Here is a 6,340-nt window from a genome sequence, read left to right as displayed (position 1 = left end):
ACCTCTTTTTTTGAGAACAAACAACTACTGACTATCTGTCACCATAACCTCTTTTCCCAAATGAAAAGGAGGTGCACTTGCACTACCAGCTGCCGCCACTAGATGGAGACAGGAGACCACAAATGGAGGACTGGCTGACAGGAGAGGTATATGCACCACTCTGGCCTTTTGCCTAATCCTAAATTACTTCTCCATAAAAGGTTATTTTACTCTCAACTCCAACAATTTAAATTAACTTAAGGTACACTCTTACCCTTAGTCAGTTTAATTAAAATATTTTACTCTTAAATTCCAACAATTAAAATCCACTCCAGGTACACTCTTATCTTTAGTCAGTTTAATTAAAATATTTTACTCTTAAATCTAACTAGTCGGGCCTATATGCCTAATCCTAAAATGACCACTAATCCCAACCACTCTGGCCCTTTGCCTAAACCTAAACCACATCCCCCCTCCCCACTTTTTCCTCCTGACCTATTGTTCGACCCTGCTCTGGGCGAGGTTCAACGTAAGGAAATGGGCCATAAACAGATACCGCCAAAGCGGCAAGGGGAGGGCATTCGTTGGTAACCACCCTCTACCCCTCCCTGTGTCTGTCCTTCAAGCTTAATTACTCTGTCTACTACACTTTACACACCTATGACTCAGTCATGATGCTAAGCTAGGGCATGAGCCGACACGTCTCTAGCGCGCGTGCCTCTCCTTGGATCTCTGTATAACCATGAAGTCGTCGGGCGACATGGGGAGATCCGGTGGTCCTTACAAAAACCTAACCCTAACCCTAACCCTAACCCTAACCCTAACCCTAACCCTGAGGTGCTGATATACCAATACTGTGTCCATACTTCTCACTCCTTTCAATAAGCATCAACAGGCCTAGTGCCTTACCCTTTATTCTGACCCCTAAACTTAACCAATTGGGGTCTGATGCCTAAACATAAGTCCATGTCCATGCTTCTCATCCTTTTAGTATGCATCAACTGGTCTATTGCCTTACCCTTTATTCTGACCCCTAAACTTAACCAATTGGGGTCTGATGCCTAAACATAAGTCCATGTCCATGCTTCTCATCCTTGTTTTATGCATCAACGAGCATATTGCCCTACCCTTCAATCTAACCCCTAAACTTAACCAATCGGAGTATGATGCCTAAACATAAGTGCTATGTCCATGCTTTTGATTCTTTTAATATTTCATTGCACCCAGATTGAGCGGTGTTTTGACACGATTGATGCCTTTTAGACCAGATTCCCCCAGTTTAATGAGACCCGGTTTTCATTGTGGGAATAGATTACTAATACTATGAGTCCTTTCATTTAGGTTCCCTTTGATACATCTCCAAAAGAGGGCTATTGGACTCTCAATTTCAAACTACCCAGCTTCACCATTAGTGTACCTTTTTATTAAAAAAACCCCCCCCCTTTTTTTTATTTCTTTAATTAACTAGCCACATACCCTCTATGATCACTCTTTCATTCTTTTCTCTCCACTCCTGACCCTTCCTCCGCTCAAGTCCTTCGGGGTCTGACGAGCCGTTAACGGGTTAAAACGGAGGCGGCCATTTTGGCAGAGGGGGTGTCCGCCGTAACCACAGCTAACCTCCTCGTCTCTGTTCTTCAAGCTTAATTCCTTTATCCACTTCACACCTTTCATATTTCTGACTCAGTCATGATGCCGGAGCTAGGGCATGTGCCGACACGTCATCAAGTGCGAGTGCCTCTCCTTGGATCTCTGTATAACCATGAAGTCGTCGGACGACATGGGGAGATCTGGTGGCTTTTACCTAACCTAACCCTAACCCTCCCTAACCCTAACCCTAACCCTAACCCTAACCCTAACCCTAACCCCTAACCCTAACCCCTAACCCTAACCCCTAACCCTAACCCCTAACCCCTAACCCCTAACCCTAACCCTAACCCCTAACCCTAAACCCTAACCCTAACCCTAACCCTAACCCTAACCCCTAACCCCTAACCCTAACCCTAACCCTGAGCCGACACGTCCTCGTAGTGCGCGTGCCTTTCCTTGGATCTCTGTATAACCATGAAGTCGTCGGGCGACATGGGGAGATCCGGTGGCCCTTACAAAAACCTAACCCTAACCCTAACCCTAACCCTAACCCCTAACCCTAACCCTAACCCCTAACCCTAACCCTAACCCTAACCCTAGCCTTTCCTTGGATCTCTGTATAACCATGAAGTCGTCGGGCGACATGGGGAGATCCGGTGGCCCTTACAAAAACCTAACCCTAACCCTAACCCTAACCCTAACCCTCACTTCCTGCTCCATGGTTGGCAATCCGTTCAAGCAGTGGTCCTGGAGTCCAACTCCAGATGGTCTGTGGCCCAGAGACGTAGATGTGAGAGGCTATGGATAGCCAGATTCGACACAGTGTTTCCCAGGGGCCTGAATGAGAGATGAACATGCCTTGATAATGTGACAACGATGGAGAGTGCATTCGATCCTGCCGCTGCTTCCCGGTGACAGGATTCCAAACTTCTAACGCCTAACCCTAACTGACCGGAGTGATCCCATGTACATTTTGTCCAAAAACCGGAGCATTCCCTAGCCCTAACCATACCAAGTTTGTTATCCCTGTGATGTTTTAAATATTTGACATTGTCCAATGTCTCAATCTTCACACCAACACATCATGGCGTATATAGCAACGCTTATCAGCTCCCTCTGTCAATGTATTGTGAAGATATGCGCTTGTCCAGTTGTAATGGAGATGATCTCTTGGCTGTAGATCACGGTCTCCATTACGTATTATATAGTTTCACTATTAGTGTAGCATATTCATTTGTTCCACAATAAAATATTGCACAGGAAGCATTTCATTTACAAAAAATGACAAGAGCTTGTGTGGCGTTCAAACCCGTTTATTGAATGGTTGACATCAGTATGAGAAACATATATTAATCCTTAATGTCGGAGGGCTGGATTGGCACGCCAACCTAAGGGGGGTGAAAAAAGCGTGATTAGCGATTCTAGTCATTTATAAGCTGTTTAGACTAAGCAATACACATTTGTTATATATTTGTCATATCATCCCTGCAGTACTTATCATAACTCACCTCCCTGTTCTCCTGTCATAGGTCCCAGGTTCCGTCACCGTAAAGACTCCCCAGGGAAACAACGAGACCTGTTTTATCATTCCGGGTGGGGTTATTGAGCAGGATGGAGGAAGGGGTGGTTTTTTATTGTGTACATTGATGTTTGTTTGTAATATTTTTTCTTTCATAAATTAATTAGGTATTATTGAATTCTCAGCAGGAAACCGATGGACTGTCCACTAAAAGTAAGGAATGAGTCCTTACCCCAAGTGAAGGAGTTCAAGTATCTCTGGGTCTTGATGGGCTTCGAGCAGGACCACGGCAACAGTCCTAGTCACGGTTCATGATACAGAACAATCCTGTAATACTGCAAACCTGCAAGAGAAGGGACACAAAAACTCCGGGGAGCGATGCCCCGGGGGTTGAGTTAGTGATATGTATTAATGAATGTATAGAGGAAGTCTAAGTGTAAAACACCCTGGCTTATTTGGAGTGCCCTCAGGGGCAAAAGTAAAGGTAAATTTCTGTCTGTCCATTTGGTCACCCGTGTCTCCAATGTAAAGTCCTAAGATTGTACATTTGGAAAATTAAACTCCCTAACGGGGAGTTAGTGATATGCATTAATGAATGTATACATAGAGAGGAAGTCCAAGCCTATAAGAGCATAAACAAGGGACTGGTCCAAGGTCAGCCCGAGCTAAAGCTGCAAAGAGGAAAGAGACCAGCGTTAATACAAGTTGAACACTGTGCACTAACAGAGGATTCCACATCAAACCAGCGCCAAAACTGCCTTCACCACCTCAGACCACCAAAATCACCACATTGACCACCTCAACGGTCGTTTGAGGTGGTGAACGCGGTGGTTTTGGCGGTCTGAGGTGTGGTGAACGTGGTGGTTTTGGCGGTCTGAGGTAGTGAAGGCAGTTTTGGCACCGATTTGATGTAGAAACCTCTGTTAATACAAGTTGAACACCGTGCACCGTGCTGGTCCGTCCCCTTGCAGCTTTAGCTCGGGCTGACGTTGGACCAGCCTCTAGTTTATGCTCCTATAGGCTTAGGCTTCCTCTCTATGTATACATTCATGAATGGGTATCATTAACTCAGCATTAGGGACTTGAATTTTCCAAATGTACAATCCTAGGACTTTACATCGGAGACGCGGGTTCCCAAATGGACAGACAGAAAAGTACCCTCACTTTTGCCCCTGAGTGCACTAAAAATAAGCCAGGATGCTACACCGCCAACCCTACCGCGTTCAGCACCTCAAACGACCGCCAAAACCACCACGTTCACCATCTCAAACGACCGCCAAATAAAACGCGTTCAGCACCTCAAACGACCGCCAAAACCACCACGTTCACCACCTAATACGACCGCCAAAAAAACCGCGTTCACCATCTCAAACGACCGTAAACACAACCGCCTTCACCACCTCAAACGACAGCCAAAACTACCACGTTCACAAACAACCCCATAACACCCACGTTCAATGCTTCAAACAATGCGTTCAAATCAATCAAACATCAAGTTTTTGCAGAGAAAAAACACACTGCAATTCCTGCAAAGACAATACAAATGACAAAGTTGACTTACATGAAAATGAAGGATCCATGATGATGTCAGACAGTTTCCCTGTCACTCCAAAGACGTTACGATGGGCTTCGAGATGGACCAGGGCAGCAGGCTCTGTCACGGTTCATGAACCAAACCCATCCTGTAATACTGCAAACCTGCAAGAGAAGGGACACAAAAACTCCGGGGAGCGATGCCCCGGGGGTTGAGTTAGTGATATGTATTAATGAATGTATAGAGGAAGTCTAAGTGTAAAACACCCTGGCTTATTTGGAGTGCCCTCAGGGGCAAAAGTAAAGGTAACTTTCTGTCTGTCCATTTGGTCACCCGTGTCTCCAATGTAAAGTCCTAAGATTGTACATTTGGAAAATTAAACTCCCTAACGGGGAGTTAGTGATATGCATTAATGAATGTATACATAGAGAGGAAGTCCAAGCCTATAAGAGCATAAACAAGGGACTGGTCCAAGGTCAGCCCGAGCTAAAGCTGCAAAGAGGAAAGAGACCAGCGTTAATACAAGTTGAACACTGTGCACTAACAGAGGATTCCACATCAAACCAGCGCCAAAACTGCCTTCACCACCTCAGACCACCAAAATCACCACATTGACCACCTCAACGGTCGTTTGAGGTGGTGAACGCGGTGGTTTTGGCGGTCTGAGGTGTGGTGAACGTGGTTGTTTTGGCGGTCTGAGGTAGTGAAGGCAGTTTTGGCACCGATTTGATGTAGAAACCTCTGTTAATACAAGTTGAACACCGTGCACCGTGCTGGTCCGTCCCCTTGCAGCTTTAGCTCGGGCTGACGTTGGACCAGCCTCTAGTTTATGCTCCTATAGGCTTAGGCTTCCTCTCTATGTATACATTCATTAATGTGTATCACTAACTCAGCATTAGGGACTTGAATTTTCCAAATGTACAATCCTAGGACTTTACATCGGAGACGCGGGTTCCCAAATGGACAGACAGAAAAGTACCCTCACTTTTGCCCCTGAGTGCACTAAAAATAAGCCAGGATGCTACACCGCCAACCCTACCGCGTTCAGCACCTCAAACGACCGCCAACACCACCACGTTCACCATCTCAAACGACCGCCAAATAAAAACGCGTTCAGCACCTCAAACGACCGCCAAAACCACCACGTTCACCACCTAATACGACCGCCAAAAAAAACGCGTTCACCACCTCAAACGACCGTAAACACAACCGCCTTCACCACCTCAAACGACAGCCAAAACTACCACGTTCACAAACAACCCCATAACAACCACGTTCAATGCTTCAAACAATGCGTTCAAATCAATCAAACATCAACTTTTTGCAGGGAAAAAACACACTGCAATTCCTGCAAAGACAATACAAATGACAAAGTTGACTTACATGAAAATGAAGGATCCATGATGATGTCAGACAGTTTCCCTGTCACTCCAAAGACGTTACGATGGGCTTCGAGATGGACCAGGGCAGCAGGCTCTGTCACGGTTCATGAACCAAACCCATCCTGTAATACTGCAAACCTGCAAGAGAAGGGACACAAAAACTCCGGGGAGCGATGCCCCGGGGGTTGAGTTAGTGATATGTATTAATGAATGTATAGAGGAAGTCTAAGTGTAAAACACCCTGGCTTATTTGGAGTGCCCTCAGGGGCAAAAGTAAAGGTAAATTTCTGTCTGTCCATTTGGTCACCCGTGTCTCCAATGTAAAGTCCTAAGATT

The 6,340-nt window shown here is 45.7% G+C and overlaps 1 long non-coding RNA gene across 2 annotated transcripts; it reads right to left on the bottom strand.

The window, feature by feature from the left end:
• Positions 1–2,866: 2,866 nt before the first annotated feature.
• On the bottom strand, positions 2,867–5,370 carry LOC307037631. 2 transcript variants are annotated; one of them, XR_013807733.1, is made up of 4 exons: positions 4,650–5,370; positions 3,321–3,431; positions 3,078–3,145; positions 2,867–2,957 (listed from the first exon to the last, which is right to left on the bottom strand). It is a non-coding gene; the product is annotated as an uncharacterized lncRNA (long non-coding RNA). The 2 variants fall into 2 exon arrangements; XR_013807734.1 differs by lacking the exon at positions 4,650–5,370 and having other exon boundaries at positions 3,321–3,469.
• Positions 5,371–6,340: the final 970 nt, after the last annotated feature.

Source organism: Notothenia rossii (genome assembly GCF_949606895.1).
Source record: "Notothenia rossii genome assembly, chromosome: 4".
Taxonomy (NCBI): Eukaryota; Metazoa; Chordata; class Actinopteri; order Perciformes; family Nototheniidae; genus Notothenia; species Notothenia rossii.
Note: the sequence above shows the minus strand (reverse complement) of the source record. Positions and strands in the feature narration are given on the sequence as shown.